This window comes from Haemaphysalis longicornis, unplaced genomic scaffold (genome assembly GCF_048455015.1).
Source record: "Haemaphysalis longicornis isolate Haplotype H1 unplaced genomic scaffold, Haemaphysalis longicornis Haplotype H1 scaffold_14, whole genome shotgun sequence".
In the NCBI taxonomy this organism is placed as follows: Eukaryota; Metazoa; Arthropoda; class Arachnida; order Ixodida; family Ixodidae; genus Haemaphysalis; species Haemaphysalis longicornis.
The window spans coordinates 48,274,904-48,289,939 of record NW_027526245.1 but is presented as its reverse complement, the minus strand read 5'-3'; the positions used below and the strand labels follow the sequence as shown (position 1 = coordinate 48,289,939).

Genomic DNA, 15,036 nt, shown 5'->3' with positions numbered 1-15,036 from the left:
TCCCACACAGTCGAAGCATTCTCGACTGATGCTCAAGCACCAACCTCCATTTAGAAACTAGTTCGAAATGCTGCCTCGTGCGGACACAACATCGGCGGATACCACGGGAGATCGGCAGAAGCCTTGCCCATTTACTATATATAAGCGGGGTATCCGCTAGATCGGGGGCGGCATGCCTACCACTTTCGCGGGAGATATTGCAAGCGGAGAATAAAGTCGGTGACCAACACACTGCGCATGCTCTCCCGGCCATCCTCTCCCTGCTCTTTTCCGCTGTTCTCATGCCCATTCAGGGAGAGCTAATTAGACACTCCCGAAAACTAGAGACTACCCTAGCGCCCTCTGGCGGGATAATGAACAGCTGGTTTGTTTGCATTTCCAGTCATTGAACACCGATGGTGTTTTCCTGGGTTTCCGTACGGATAAAGCCACTTTTCAACATACTCGTAAATCAAAAGTGTGTCAGCGTCATAAACATTTTTAGTAAATATACTAGAGCAAATTACGCCTGGGAATCCATGTTGTCGCGGGCGGCTATGAGAAGAGCACAGCTTCTGGCTTGGCTTGACTATAGGCATTTTCTTAGGCATTTTCTTGGGTTCGGTTTATTAGTTGTGCATTCTAATGTTTATCAGGCAGCCCAAATTTACGCGACACAAAAATTCTTTATGTTCTTTTATAGCCACGGGGTCTCAGTAAGTATGAAGCATGTTAGATGTCGTGGTCGATTGATCAGATGCTGATAGGTCAAACATTGGCATTGCTCGAGTCGAAGGAATGCATGACTTCAGTATTTCATTCCAGTCGTCCACTACTCGCAGGACACTTGTGCACCTGAGTGGTGCATGTGAGGTAAGCTCTCCCTTGCTCCTGCGTGATTTAGCGACAACCTCTGGCCAATGCATATGTGTAGAGCAGTTTAAAAGGTTTAAAATTAGTGTAATCTTTTACATGTATTGGACTGTTGGTTGCCGTAACTGTTTCCTGGCGTTCATGCGTTTTGGAACTTTTCAAGTCATGGCTGTTATCTCACAATAACATCTTACATTTTCCTTATCTTCAGCTTTCTGTATTCACAACAAAGATTACCCACCGATTGCCGTACTGTCTAAAGTAGTTCTCCTAGTCTTCGTGGCCTACACCGTTAGTTTGGACATTACGGGCGTTGTTTGCGCGGTTAGTTTCGTGTGTGTGTGTGTGTGTGGTTTATTCGGTAAAAATTGCCATCAATAACTGTGGTTACAGTTCGTAACCTCGGTTCACCAGTGATCTCATTGGGCTTTCCGATGACTACCTTCGGAAGCAAATACCCTTGATTTCAGCTTGGACATTCCAAGAACTGCCTGAAAGCAGAACCCTATATTCTTTTCCCGTAAAGAATAAATGCGATGGTGGTCTTGACACCATCTGCTACCCAGAGCTCCTTAGGAGTGCTCAGTGGAGCAAATTAACAGCTGTGGAGAAAATCAACGCAATTTCATTTAGTCAGTATTGTAGCTTTTACATTTCACGCCTATAACGCGCTACAAATGTGTATGTCTGGCTTATGTGCATAGCTGGTGTAGCGGTACGTACATTTATCGGTCGTACGAACACATGTAAGAGCCCTTCACGGTAGGGACAAGGTTAATAGTTAAAAAATAGATATGGCTTGTACTTTTAGACAGTCATATTTGCGCGGTGGATATCAAAAGCTGTTAAGCCCTTAAAATAGGTGAAAGCGTTAAATATGAACGCGTAGATACCATACAAACCTGGGTCCCAATCAGGGTGTCATGATTACAGTACTTGACGTGGTGGCTGTGAGTGCCACACAAGCACGGGCATGCATTGACCTGTTTACGAGACTTGTGCTGTAGTAATGAGCCTACCTAAATAGGCCAATGGTATTTAACGCATAGTTGCTGCTAAGGTGGGTTTCCCTTCTGTCGACAAGATTCCTGAGCAGCCTGTGGCAATGTCAGGTGTACCAAACCATGAAAATTGTCCTGCTGCTCAACCACGAGGTTGGGGTAGCGTGTCTAGAGGTTGTTGAAAGATCGCTTATGCACTCGACAACCCCGACGCCTGACCATCACCACGTTTGCCTCAATCCAGTCGCTCGCGACAGCCACCACCGTGAGGCTGCACTCGTAGACCTACTGAATTGTTTCAATCAGAAAATTTTTGAACACCTGACCAGAGAGGAGCACTCAAAAGGTGTTTTAGAGGGTACTGCAAGTTAAAAACTATCATTACAAGAGTGTCTGCCAGGAGTGGCATGCGTCTGTGCATAAGCTTGTTGCGAACGTCGATATAGCCGAAGAGCAGGCCAGTTTAAGCGTCTAAGCCACAGAAGCTCCTTATATGTATCCCGTTGAGCATACCTGCGCAAGCGTGCTTTTACATCAAGTGTTGCAGAATTTTGGGAGAGAAGCTTGTGAACAACCGAATGCCTGTGTCCATTGGCTCGTGGTTCTTATGCTGGGTATGGCAAATAGTGTGCGTAGGTATTCACGCCCATGAGGGAAATAAGAATAGCTCGTTAAGCCAAACTTTTACTCTCTAATTGTGCCTCCTTCTTGCAGCATTCGTGCTCTAGCTTTGAAAGATTTACAGTGGGACGTTCCAAATCCTTGCAATTTGGCCTCTGCGTTATGTCAGCAATAACAGCTCCCAAAGCTTCATTTTTGGTTTTGCGAGGTTGCTGTCTATGAAAGCCAGTTATTTTTTTCTGGGGATTTCACAGTTCCTCATTGGACCTTTGCTCGCTCTTCAAGCAGTCATGTACAGCTGCAGCTCTGGCCTCCTTTGAATATGCTGCACACTAATCGATGCTTCTCCATCCTGCGGTTCACACCATGCATTGGGTATATTCCCCTCCTCCTTCAGCAGCGTCTCAATCAAAGTATGCTGCGTGTGTTAAATATGCGGCTCTTGCCACAATGTTTATTTGTGTTTGCCTGATAATCGCTGAAGGGACCATCAATTGCAGGGTCAGCTGGACCTTATGAGCTCTGTTAAGTGGAGGGGGACGGGGGTGACGGCAGGCATTCAAGAAGACCGCAACAAGGTCTGTAAAAAGCCCTTGTTTGCGCACTGGTGATTGTATTCACAAAGAAGCGAATTTTACGCTACTGGCTGGATAATATGATGTACTCCTAGTTAACGTGCTGATATGTAGCAATATTTTGTATGCACTCAAAAGGAATTAAAACCCGTTCTCTTTGCGCTATCACAATGGCGCACATTTATTAAAGCCTTTGCAACATGAAGCTAGTAAGGCTTACATTTAGTAACATTTCTGAGTCACATTCAGTATCTCTAGTATCGCTAAGGCAGAAATGTTGACAGGAACAAATATTTTGAACAAGTCTGAAACATCGATTGAACAGAGAGCCTTACAAAAAATGCTGTCATTGGTTGTCGGCCAGGACATCTCGAAGCGAAGCGATTTCTTGACGTTTACGAGGCAGCTTCCAGATTCCTCGGTCAGACGAAGTAATTCCCATAAGCCTTACATTGGTGCGTCTTGATGAAAACATTTCAGAGTTCGAAAACAGCAAACGTTGCACGTAAATAAAGGCCTATGTGAAACGTGTGATTTTATGCATTGCTTCAGATTTACAAGCGTAGTTCGATTCTGCTGCGTGCAATTGCTTCACCCTCTTTATGTGCGTACCACCTTTACTAACATGACAATGGCAGAAAAGTGCACATTTTTAATGTTGTATTTTGCATGTTCTCTTGGTTGTTTTTAGTCTACGTGTGCGCCTGCATGTAGGCATCTAAAAAGTGAGCGTGTGCGCATGTACACACGTGATGTTTTAAAGAAACTTCTAACAGTGATGTCACTTCGTCCTGACGCAGATCATGCGGTTGCATGCAGTCGCCCAAAGATTTTGGAATCTCGAACTGCGCTGAGAAAACCCTGTGGACTCCTTTCCGCACAACATTTTCTTTTGCCCCAAGGCGCCCACATCCCTGCAGAAGGCCTGCATCACCCAGTGGTAAGTTGCCATTACAAATAATAACATATGTAAATGTAACCTGCCAGAAGACAGTTTCGGCCACTATTTACAGGACTGCCCAAAACACGCAAACACAAAGACCAACTTCTTAATATCTATTAAAATTATCTCGTAAGAAGGACCCAAGATCTAATAAATCATACAACAACATTAAAATTTTAGAAGCAATGACAATAATAACTAACGGTAATATTCAACAACTCTTACCCCTCAAATATATTGTCACAATTTCACACAAACGCAGAAACAAAGTCAGAGGCAAAAAACACGATAAAAACTGTTAGATCTTTTGTATTTATATGTGCTCGGTAGTGAGTTATTTCCTGCGTAATTATCTTGCTTAATTACCTTTTTACATTTGTTATTTCAAATTCAAACATCCTTTTTAAAGTATTTAATTTACCCGCTATACCTCGGTGGAACAGGAAGGGTTTCAGTTCATGAGCCCGTTTATTAAAGTGGCAACTTGAATGACTGTCAATATATTGAGAACCGAAAACAAAAATATATTGAAAAATGTTGGTTTAATATTTAGCGAAAAATCAAGCCGGAAAGTGCTGATAGAAAAATTAACTCGAAGAAAAGGTGGATAGAATAACAAGCCTAAAGCCCATATTTGGTAAAGACAGACTAATGCTTTCACAAAGTGCACAGTGTGTAACTATTTAAATCCTGAAAACAATTATGTGCTCGAGAAGCTTCCTTAATCCTACTAGTGCGTTATAAATAAATTCGATCCATTATTTTATACTAAGACACCTGTGCTTTCCTTTTAAGAAAGTGTGACGACTAAGCCCGGGGAGCGACAGTCGATGAATACTTACGTACAAACCCACACCGCAGATACGTTAGTTTGCTGTACAGAGAGTTTCTTTCCCGGTTCTTTTTTGCAGTAGCAGTAGTTCTAGTTACAGTGTTGGGACATATATGTGCTAAGAAAGCTTTCCCGCAATGCGCTTCCTCCGGGATGGGGTCACGCTCTCGTGGGGCCCTTCAACGAAGTCACGTAGAATCGTGCTCGTGCGGCGGGGCTAGTTTGGAGGCAGACGCTCGTGGGGAGACGGTTAAAGCGGTATGTGTTTACGCTGTGCGCACACGTTTGCCTAAATAAACTAATTATAATCCAGCCGTGCAATGTTTTGACGCTTCAAAACTGGTAGGTTCGGGGTACAATGAAGCGAGCTGTACATTCACACTATGTGTATGCCCAGAAAGAAACTCAGCCACTGAGCTGACACACGTGCACGAGTGAACCAGCCGGAAACTGCAAGGTTTTCCGGTTAAATTGCAGCGCCTGACCAGCAGAGCTTCGAGAATGGCCACGCGGGACGACAGCACTGTGGATTCCTGTGCCGGTACCGAAATTCCTACTTCATGGTACATCAACCCCGCACACCATAATCCTTCCATAAGAATTCCTTCCAGGACGCTGAAGATGGGCTGGATCAATTTGAACACCTTAGAAACTTCATTGGATGAAACAAGAAATGCAATCTGTACAACGTGTACTACGCCTTAGAAGAGTCAGCTTGCACGATGTTTGAAAACCACGACACCACGTTGATGGCGTGGAACAAGTTTCACCGGCCGTTTTCGCCAAATTACGCCTGCATGTATCGACGGGAACACGCTGAATGGGCCCTTTAAGCCAGAAACTAAGAAACCGGAAGTGATGGCTCGCCTCTTCTGCCAAGCGGACACGGCTATGTCTGAGGACAAGACCATGATACATCTTATGCGAGGTGTAAAGCAGATATATTTGCTGAACTTCTGCGCAATGCGCCGCTCTCGTTCAGCGCGTTTTTATGTCCGCAGCAATTAAAAGAGCACTACTCCAAAGAGCTAGGCAGTACAGCCGGAATATACCTTTTATGTCGAACGACGCCCCTTTATTACAGCAAAGAAACTGCGGCCTTCCTGCAATTGATCAGGTCGACCATCCGAGAGGAACTCCAAAAGCTACACGAAGTCCTGCAGCTTCGAACCTCCATGCCTTTCTCGGAGGCTACACGAAGCGAAGTCAGGAAAGCTGTTGCAGCGCGCGAGCCGTATGAAGCACCAAATGGCAGTATGGTGTGCCGTAAGAGCCGTACCGGTTTCCACAACAACAGACCGAGGTTCCTTCATATGCGGCGGCCGGAGGCAGAAGGATCGCTACGTAGCCCCAGCAATATAAACCACAAGCGACATTCGGCCTCAGACCCCGCACCATGCTGCCTGACGATGAGGTGAGGCGGCTTCGCAAGAGCGACGAGTTCATACGCCGAATCACCGACCATCATGTTTCCATCTTGTCACTACTGATGACTTGGTCTTCGTGGATTTCTTCTAGAAGCCCAACGCCCAAGGCACGGTGAGCGCACTGCCAAAATCTGAAGCTACCTGGTCGAGCATCGAATTGGGTTTCCGCAACGACGGCGCGACAACCGATCACCGTCACCGATGTGACGCCGCTCTTCGCGTCCAAGCCCATAAAAATCTTCCGGCGTCTTTCTCCGAGCCATTCCCTCAGGGAAACTGAGAGCTGCGACCTCGGAAGGTGAGGCCGCTGACTATCGAAGCGAAATTTAGCAACATTACCACAACGCTCGTACATAGACCGGTTAGATGTGACTTTGCATATTCGGCAATATCTTGCCTTTTTAACCAAAGTTGCATTTTCGGGCGTTGAGATGCCGAAGCAAAGGTCAGCATGAACCCGTTGGCCGGTAACAATCGCCACTTATGTCGCAAAGTATGGTGTCCCCACAAAATGCACTTCACATTGAGTAACCCCGTTTGCTTTGGGTAGGTAAGGAGCTCCCCTTCCGTGTGCTGCTTGGGGGTGCTTCGAACGACACACGTGTTCTTCACATACGAGTGCGTTGGTAGGTCAGAAACAGCAACGCTGCCAAAGCGGTTGAAGGGAAAGCATGCTCACTTCTTACTCGGAGGTCGCGGGCAGTGTTAGGACACCTTGAGCTGTGAACTGATTACCGTTGTGTGCTTTTACCGGCGCAGCCAAAACACCAGAAGAAAGGCAATTGAGCTTTCACGCTGGAGGCATTTCGCAGTTTCAACTGAAGATAAAAAAACGTTTATGTAAAAAGTTCTTTGCTTCTGATGGATCACAACAATGAAAATCTCTAGGTACGTGTCATTTATCTCCGCAGTGGTATCATCCTTGCGGCAGATGATAAAACGTGCTACGTGGCCGAGGTGCCACATCGCAGTCACGGCCGTCGCACTCTATAGGTCGTTTACACCATGGCTTAAACCGATGAGCCCTCCGCGCACTTTGCTAAGGTGAGACCAGTTCACGCTGAAGCCAAGGCGGCAGGCCTGACACCAGTACCGCTGGCTTCAATCGATCTGCGCGACCTCCTCAAAGCGGATAACTCTAAAAGAATTTCCTACTCCGCATAGGAACTATACGTCGGTGAGGAGGCTGTGGTACTTGCAGAAATCTTGGCAGATAAAACTTACGACAGCAGAACTGGACAAAAACCGGTCAGCAAGCGTGACGATACAGACGGCCTTGATGTGCTCCGCATAGACGGTATTACCAGATTCCTATTTACTGTAAGCTCTACGGTTAGCATGCAAGGAAAAAAATTTAGAAGTGTTCGTGGTGTCAGGGAGCGAGTTATCTCAATCCAACTTCCTCTGATGCACTAGTCTTCTACTCTCTGACTCACCGCTTTACTGCATCCGGTGAGTTTCTCGCAGTAGTTAGTGGCTGCGGGTTTCTGCCAATGGAGCTTATGAGGCAACACCGCGAGCATGCGGCTTTTTCGCCCGCGCTGTGCTCCCAACCTTCTCCCGCTGACCCAAGCAGAGCAACAGATTGATGCATGTACAGCCAGACCCCTCACTTGCTGCGAGCCCATTGTGACTTCTGACGATTTATTTCTCGGAGGAACGGCCGTCATCTCTCGCGAACATCGAGCGGCCCATGGCTGGGTCATGCTCTCGGGTTTGATGCGACAATTTCACATACAACTTTTCTGGAAATAGTCGCAACCCTTTTCTTCATGCACAGCTATGTACCCACATGATCCTATCAACGCAAAGGTGTCTCGAAACGTGAAATTTGTTGGTTCAACTCGAGTTCACATTGGCATACGCTCGCTTTGCCGGCGCTCCTGCGCGGTGGCGCGTTTACGTGCCAGACTGCCATGATGACTTTCGTGGTACGGTTTCTTCTTTCCTACAGTGCATTGGGAAAAAAAAGGTGCATAACCACCAAATTGGGAACTGTGCGCCAGAAAACGTTTTCAATCCAAGACTCAAGACCAGCAGCACCCGCGCTGGTTGTCCGGGGAGTGCAGTATCCATGCGATAGAAATATAACGGGAAAACAAACTCCAGAATGCGCCTAAAAGGGGATGTGGACAGTTACAAGCTGCGGCCAGTATTTAGAATGAAAGGTTAAGAGCACGTAGAAGAGGGTCCGCAAGGCGGAGTTTTGAAAGCCGTTGCGATGAACAGTCAATATTGAAGACCAGGAAAACAGTGACGCGTTTTGTGAAATGAAATAAGAGGCGCAGATGTCATCCTCTTTCCCGTCCACTTTTGCACATCGGCACCCAACATTTCAGGCGTGGACGGGGTAGCACTAACTCCGCCCGTACCGTCAGCTAGCTGCGTGCATCGGGTTGCGATTGCAGGCAGCACAGCACGCGATCTTCGGCCGGTCCAGCACCACACAGATGCAGGCATAAAGGCGGTGCGGGAGAGCTACCGCGTGAGGCGCAAAGAGCAAAACGTCAGGCGGCCAGCCAACATCCTCTTGCGCCGCCTTACGACCACTAGCCCCAAGCTGCCAAATTACACAGGCCTCCAAAATTCTGAAATGAACCGACACTTCTAAGAAGGGGACGTCAGGGCGGCAACCACAAAACTTCGCACCACCTGAGCTCCTGGCCCGTATCATAACGCACTAATAAGGCACCCCGGAATGTGAATGGCCAATAAATTGCATTTCTAACACGTTACATGAACGAGTGCTGGAGATTTGGCACCGTACATCGGTCATAGAAGCAGGCCAAGGTGGTTCTAATTTCCAAGCGGAACAACCCGAATATCTCGAACATCTCGCACTTCAACGCCTGATATCGTTTACATCCTGCCTCGGTAAACTCATTGAGTCCATCATACACACCCGACTGGCAAATGGCGGCATAGACACCGGGCAATTCTCCCAAGTGGACTTAGGTTTCCGAGCCGTTTTGTCCACTCAGAACATGATGCTGAAGCACCATAAAATGTCATAAGACCCACTCCTGTAAAATTAAACTGATCGGCAGCGCTAAAACTGAATGTTAACAAGGCCTTCGACGGTGTCGGCCACAATCGACCAATCCTGGAGCATGCACCTATAACTATGTAAAAGACTTTCTTTCGGGCAGGAAGTCTATCTTACATGTGGGTGACCTCGTCACCTCTTGTTTCGAAGAAGGGGCACTCCCAAAGGAGCCGTTCGTTCCCCCTCCTATGTAATTTGCCCACCTCAAAATCATTTAGAAAAAAGAAAACTTTCTGTCCCTATGGTACCCTGTGCGTAGATAGTATCATTTTGTGGGCCACCAGAAGTAGGGATGGCTTTTTTAAGACATGAAGCACATTGGAATCGGCGTCGTGAAAGGGGAAGCCGCCGCAGCATAACTTTTTGCTGTTCATGTAATTTGAGCTTCTTTAAATTCCATCGCTATATCAAAGATCACCTTCGAAACTGAACTATAGACTCCACCTTAACGGGACATAGATTTCAGAGGGGCCGATAATCTAAGACAGCCAAGCAAGTGACAGCTTCATCAACCAATGCGGCAACCCGCGGGCCAGACAGCACTAATTCTGTGGAGGGTCACCAACCGCTATTAGGGTATTACTGAAAGCAAGAAACTTCCAATTATATGAGCGTTTGTCTTAATCCGGCTACTTTACTCCCTACCTTATCTCCATTAACCAAATCAGACCTCGTTAAAGTAGACGTGCTCATTGGGCGAGCCTATACACCAGCCGATCACCTAATTCACTCCCCACTGCCACTGCCGCATTTCAGGAGATGGATCGCCACAATATAGCTCAACAGCTATTGAAGCTGAAATTGAGGATGAAGTACGAGCGACTGACCCGACCTACTACACGAGGGTATATTAAGTGCGAATGCACTTCATAAGCGACCCTGAATTCCGTTGACCACCGTCCGTCCACATAGCAACAGCTGCGGGTGCGCGCGCTCCTCGTCTTCCTTGGCAACGGGGGGAGATGGGCGCGCGCTGCCTGGCCGCGGACATGGCACATACTCACGTGGGGGATTGGCCAGGAATCTCCTCGCCTTCCTTGGCAACGGGGGGAGATGGGCGCGCGCTGCCTGGCCGTTAACATGGCACACACCCACGTGGGGGATTGGCCAGGAATCGGGCGTGAGAAGGGCTAATACACCCGCTTGAAGGAGTACTGACACGAAATTTTAAAGCTGAGATCCGCTCTAGCAATCAAGTACAACGACAACACAAATAGGTATCTGTGCATGGCACATACCCACGTGGGAGATTGGCCAGGAATCGGGCGTGAGAAGGGCTAATGCACCCGCTTAAAGGAGTACTGACACATTACTGGACCGCGCAAGTTCAACTCCTGCATTCGCACTTTCACATTCTTCCCCTCGGGGAAATGCGGGGAAATTTTTTTTTCATCAGAAAATGGGTAATCGCATCCATACAAACTTTTCGAAGTGCATCGCATCTCCGCATAAATTCACGCCCAACTGTAATCACACCGCTACTCCTGTAATCAAACCACGGCTCCAGGTCAGTATACCTTTTCTTGCTTCGACCGACCACGCGACCCGAGAGGGCCAATTGTAGAGGGCCGGCGGCTATTTGAGTGTAACAGAAATCGTTACCCGTCTACAAAAGGTTTCTTGTGCTTGTGCTTGACAGTTGCTAAAGAGGAGAGGAGGTTTCCACAAATGTTCATGTTTTTAGTCCTGGATACGTTCAAGTCCGGGCCGTTGGAAAACGAGTGTCCCGGTGCTTTATACCGTATCTACACAAGGCGACGGCAAGGGACGCCGACCTCCCGAGACGCTAAGGTGCTTCGCCCCTAAAATGGTTCTCTCAACTAAGATTAGAATAAGATTGCGACGCATCTCTGGGTAAGATACAACAACATAGGTGCGGGCAAGGTTTATTTTGCGCCATTAGCTATCCTTCACACGATATCGCTGTGCTTCAAGCAAAGAGCCCCTACGGAAGGCATCGTGACAGCAAGCGCCATAAATTATGTTTGGTGATAGATTGCACAGTTCAGTGCGCCAGCCGTTGCCTGAGAAAAAGTCCTGCAGAAAAATATATTGACCTGTAATGCGTTTTTATTTTACAAAGGAGGCCTGCAGTTTTCAGGCATTCAGAACTTGTTCCGCCCGTCACAAAATATATTTTGGATGTATTTGGGACCTTTTATTTACTCAAGGCGAATGCTGATTTTCCGAAATGTTCTCTTTCAGTCTGTACAGAAGGCTCTCTCTCAGTTCTCTCTCTCAGAATGTTCTCTTTCAGTCTGTACACTAGCACTCCTCATTTCTTTGCTATATTTATTATGTTTTATTATTATGACTAGCCAATTTCCGCAATCACTATCTTTTTGCCAGAACGAAAAACTCTTTTTTTTTTGTTTTTACTCGTTCAGTGTCCAAAATTGTTTCTAACCTGATTGCAAACACTTGCATTGTGAACAGAAATAGTACTACAATTACAACAAAATCTCTAGCGTAACCATGGTACTCAGAGTTTCCTTCTTCTACTGCTAGTTCTTAACGAACTAATCCCACACGGACAAAAAAAAGTGAAACAAACAAAGCGCAAAGCAATGTCAGGGCTGTGTGTTTTCTTTTTTCTGGTATTTGTGTAACAATAGCTATGGAGTTGGGAACCATTTACGGATTGCATTCTGGACAAAATAGCTTATATTCCGCCTTGTCTGATTGGAATTATTAACCGTAAACAAACTGTTTTCTTTTCAGAAATTACCACATGGGTCTTTTAAAAATGCACAAGTTTGAGTATAAATTAAGTTCTTAGGTTCGGAACTTTAACGACTAGGCTTGATACTCTTGCCCGAATTAATAATTTTTTAAATTAGAATCGGCCATAATTGGCATGCCCCGTGCGACACAAGTGTTGTTTATTGGCGCTATGCATACAAAACCGAATTTTGGTTCATTCAAAGGATTGCCTCGCTTGACTCTGACTGACTCCACTTTTACCGTAAACTTCTCCCACATAAGCTATATAACTCGGAAAAAAGGAATGGCCTTGTGACCCACTAGCTCATTTCCCGCATCAGAACTTATGATGCCACGCGTGCCAGCTCGGCGATTGGCTGATGCCGGCAAAGGCAAAGGCAAATTAGGCATGGCTTGCAAGCTTTTCGAACGATCTGTCTGCGCCTAAATATATGGCACATTCGTTTTATAAAAAATATTGGTTGGGATGAACAGCGGTAGTTACGAAAGTACACGTAAACATATAAGTGCCCATGAGTACTGCTGTTAGTACTGCGCGCAGTATGTTTGTTTTAGCTGCACAGCACTGCAGCGCTTTGGGATTGTCTCAGACGACACTGGCCGATTGTCGTAAGCGACGGAGTTTTACGTGACCACATTTGTCCAGCAAACACCATGTTTCAGGAAACGATTGTTTTCTACGTTATCAAAAAAGGTAGGTACAAATACGGCCAAAAATAAAGCAAAGGCGAAAGATGTCCTGCCGCGGTATGGTGGCGACATCTAACTTCACAAACGGTAAAAAAGACTGTGCTGCACACCAAGTTCAGCTTGAAGAGCTTCTCCGGAGATGTAACAGTTGACGTCGTGAAAACACACAATTTGGCAATAGAATCGAAATGTTAACTTTAATTAAGTGATTTCACAGTGTGATCTTTACGTTTTGCTTCCGGACAAATGCTGGGGGCAGTATAAAACACGATATCTTTCGAATAAAACAAATTTTTTTTCGTCTGCATGGCCCGTTTTATATTTCCCGTACATCGCTTTAGGAGTTATGAGTGGCAGAAATCAATAATTATTTGTTTTGTATATGTAGGGTACCGCCACATTTCAGGCTGCTAGACTTGCAGCAAATTTTCAGCCCTTGCCCTTGTAGCCAGAAACTCTAAATTTGTTCCTCCAATTAAATAATATTGTAAATATTAGGCTAGGAGCTCATGCTCCGTAAGCTCAGCATGCGCAATACGTAGGTTGGCGGGTGTTCACTTGTGCGTAGCCTCGACGGTAAAAACGTTTCTTTGAGTGTTTCACGTGGGCAACATAAACTTTTCCGTAAAAATCTGTTGTGCATTGTTCTTCATCATTGTCTTTACTTCGCTAGTAAAAAGTGTACAAATTACAACCTACTAGTCTAACTTTGTGTCCTAATTTTAATTACGCAATAAATATTTCCACTGATCTTAATTTCTTTTGCGCGTTATGTCATGAACTGGGTTTTTTACACTTCATTTCTTTTTGGCCTAGAACGGCAACAAGGGGGATGCCGGAGGCAAGAAAACGATCCCTTACGGTGACCACACTTATTCTACGTTTTTTGTCTACTGTTACAACCTTTTTATTCCTTTTGAACCATTCCCAACATTTATCTCTATAAGATAAACTCATAAAGAGGCAACAATCAAAATAGTATCCTAAAACATTTTTGTGAAACCTACACTAGGTGGCCTAAGGCTTGACCCATTGCCGAGATGAAAGATTTCTTGTACTTAAGCACTCAAGAACACACCACAACTAATTGAATTAGGTTTGAAATTCTTCATGTACATGTTTCATAGTCAGTTTTCAATGGGCTAGTAGTAGTCATCGTCGTATCCATCTACATTGTCGTCTTCCTCGTGCATTACTGCCGGATCCGCAATGTTTTGTCCGCCAGCTTTTATTATTTTTGCCAAAGTGGACCGCGCCAGCACCTACAAAAACCAGCTGCAACCACATTCACGAACAAGGAGGTTTTAACGCGAGCTTTCTTGTGCTCTCCCACTAAAGTGCTGGCGCTAACGCACTGTCCTCTTGGTATTTCTTACAAGCGCTACGCGCGGGCCTGGTCGACTCCGGACGATCATCGTGAAGCGTAGTCTCACGTGAATTGAGCAACATTAGACGTCACTATGCGGCGCAGGAGTAACATTGCGGCCAGCAAGAACAGCTGACCTGCTAAAAATTAGTTGAGGTTATACTGGACGTTTTCTGGTCCTTGACCTCGTAGTGCCAAACAAACCTAAACCACGTCCGTTGTTGGAAAAAATTACAATTTTAGATAAGTACGTTTCTGTCTCTTGTGCTCGAATGACGGCCCAAAAAATATACCAGGTATACGAATGAAAGACGTTCATCTGTTGTTTTTTTTTTCAGTTCTTTTACAGCCTTAATTGATATTTTTGTCAAAACAACTTGCTCAGACACCTCACGTTGCCCAAACAGTGATAACCTATTCTGAAAAAGCTTTGGGAAATAAAGTTTGCGTGCTTGTGTATCAGATACAGTTGTGAGAAGTACGCTAGGATAAAAGAAATCAATACAATAATTGTTTATGTATTTAGAGCTCGCCCTGAAAACACTCTTTCATAAACAAGTATATTTACGTTATAAGGCTTTCAGTTCCTAAAGTCGTGATGTTTGTACAACAATATTTTTTATTCCACGAGCCCCATGCTTGGCTAAATGCATTTACAATCTTTCACTTGCAAAGCATTTAAATATTTATGTATCAATGCTGCCGTTATTACCCATATTGACTATTCGCCTGAAAAAAAGTAACTACCAAAACCAGCGATATGTTTTCGGAGGCGACTTATGCTACAAAAGTGGCGGAACGATTAGAAAAAGGCTATATGCATGATCTGTGACTTTGGAAAAAAGACCTTCGGTGGCCTCACAACCTTCACTTTATATAAAACGAATTCCCGTCACCCTCCGGAACAGAAAACGTTATTACCCATGTGAGAGCCTGAGTTATAAAAAGAAAATGTCTGC

The 15,036-nt window shown here is 45.5% G+C and overlaps 1 long non-coding RNA gene across 4 annotated transcripts in view; it reads right to left on the bottom strand.

Moving 5' to 3' along the window:
* The window catches only part of LOC144165079 (uncharacterized), a 60,412-nt gene that overhangs the window by 33,445 nt on the left and 11,931 nt on the right, over positions 1-15,036 (bottom strand). The window contains exon 2 of one of the 4 annotated variants that reach the window (XR_013321342.1): positions 3,385-3,510. The exons of the other annotated variants lie outside the window; for them this stretch is intronic. This is a non-coding gene — a long non-coding RNA (uncharacterized LOC144165079). The remainder of the gene's footprint in view (positions 1-3,384; positions 3,511-15,036) is intronic. 4 annotated transcript variants of the gene reach the window in all.